The sequence below is a fragment of the Tupaia chinensis genome, unplaced genomic scaffold, assembly GCF_000334495.1.
Source record: "Tupaia chinensis unplaced genomic scaffold, TupChi_1.0 Scaffold000548_1, whole genome shotgun sequence".
In the NCBI taxonomy this organism is placed as follows: Eukaryota; Metazoa; Chordata; class Mammalia; order Scandentia; family Tupaiidae; genus Tupaia; species Tupaia belangeri.
The window spans coordinates 858,949-861,185 of record NW_006160060.1 but is presented as its reverse complement, the minus strand read 5'-3'; positions in this window follow the sequence as shown (position 1 = coordinate 861,185).

Below are 2,237 nucleotides of genomic sequence, written 5' to 3'. Positions count from 1 at the left end.
GGCCGGGAGTAGCCGCAGCCAGCCGGCCCATCCTCCGCGCCGCCGCCCGCTCCCGCAGCAGCTCCCTCTCCTTCCTCCACCTGTGCCCCGACTGCCGCCCCGGCGGGAACCGCGGCCCTCCCTAGCCTGCGCTCGGGAACAGGCCGGAAACCAGACCTCGAATTCAGGGTGTGTGGGGCTGAGGGTGGTGCGGGCTATCTGTGCCCACCGCTCCGCCCGCAGGGGACCCTCTGGCTTCGAGCCCGCCCAGCCCCACCCAAGCCCCAGCCGCACGCGGGGGGACGCAGGTACGGGGTTGCGTCGGAGCCACCGGACTGGAGCCCAGGCGTCCGGTGACGCGGGTTTTCGCTGCTCCCCAGGTGGGCAAGTGGGCAGGTGGAGGAGGCAGGCGCCCTCCCAGCGCCTCGACCCCAGATGTCCCGGAGATGCGCCGGCGCCGAGGGCACACGCGCCCACTGGGTAAAGCGCCCGGGCGCGCCCCGGAAGCCCTCCCGGCAGCTCCCCGCCTCGCGTGCCTCGCCTTCCGCTCATTCCACGCTGCACTGGGCGTTTGTCAGGCCGCAGCCCTGGCCGCCTTCCGCCTGTCGAGCGAGGCGAGCGGACTGGGCCGCTCTCCGCCGCAGTACCCTGAGCGCCCGCAAGCCCCTGCGTCCCAGCCTTGCGCCGACGGCGGTACCCGCCGACTCCTAGGACACGTGACGCCGGAGTGTACGCCGCAGTTCAGGAGAAGGTGAGTCCAACTCTCCAACTCGCGGAACACGCGCGGGCCTTCACGGCTGGGCCCCGGGCACCCCCCCCCGGAAGCCATAGGAAGCCCTGTGGAACCAGGAGCTCCGGGCAGGCGCACGCTGGCAGCGGCAGTGGCCCTGAGCCCCGCGTGCTCCCCGCCCCAGCGACGCCGCCTACAAGTGCCCTGTGGCCCTGGCGGAAGGGCAGGCGGCTGCTGCAGACACGCAGCACGGGGGCGCCCCGGCTCCCCGGGCTCTGGTGTCTTTGTGCAGGACGCGCAAGGCCGCCACCATGCTCCCTCATCATTCCCGCCACCCCGAAATGACAACCCTAGACCCCTGTGACCCCGCATCTCCTCTCAGTCCTCCCGCTCCTGTTCCTTGGCTTGGACACCCAGGAGGGTGTCGTCAGTCCTCAGGACCTCCCGGACTCCCCAACACATGACCATGTTATTATGCCCCTTACACTGTCATGGTGGCAAGGTATACCTAGCCTCGGCCAGCTCTAGAGAAGCCAGGTCCCACACAGGGGCCACGGCTTGAAATCCTGGCATGGTCAGCCTGAAAGTGCTAGGCACACGTGTGCATGCCCAGGAAAGGGTGGGCTCGAGCACTGGAGGAGGGGTGCCTGACTTGGCTGGACCTCCTTGGGGTGCAGCTTGCTCTCACTCACAGGTGTGTGTGCATATGCTTTATCGGTTCAGAAAAAATAGAACAGATGTGGCATCGGGCCACGGCACAGTGCTGGAGTGCCTGTGTGTGGGGCAGGTTCCCAGCCCCAACCGCCTGGATGCAAGGCCCAGGGGCATGTGCCTGTGGTCCTGGGGACTGGGGACTGGGGACGGGGAGGCCCTGGCAGCACCCCCCCATAATATACTGTATATAGTCTTTTAAAAGTTCGTGGAAAAATACATATTCTGAAAAAAACTATGCATGGATTTCAACATTTTGGGCACCAAAATAAACTTGTTTAATTTTCTGTGAACTTTCTTTCTATTTTTCTTTTTATTTATTAAATTATTACTTTAAAGAGATTTTTGCTATAGGGTGTGTACATTTGCCAAGAGACAGACAGAGAGAAATCACCCCACAGGGTGGATGGCCACCCTGCAATCCTTTCTCCGTTCTCCTCTTGGGATTTTGGGCACGCACACATACGGTGTGAGTTTCAGGCTTCCAGGTCCAGGTCCAGGAGTCAGCCATGTGGGAGTCCTGCGACTGTTTTCCATGAACTTTCTGAAGCCTGTGTGTGTTATTTATTGGGTCGTCAGCAAGGTCATGACACATTTTTACATAGGAAACCAGAAAAAGCCATCATGACTTTGCTGAGGAACTGATCTGCGTATGTATGTGTGGCATACAACTTACCATGTGAACCATGTTAAGTGTGTGATTTGGTGCCACTAAGTACATTCACAATATTGTGAAACTGTCGTCACTATTTCCAGTACTTTCCCCCACACTTTTGCCATAGGGTGCATGTGCTTGCTGGAAAGAGACTGCCAGGGA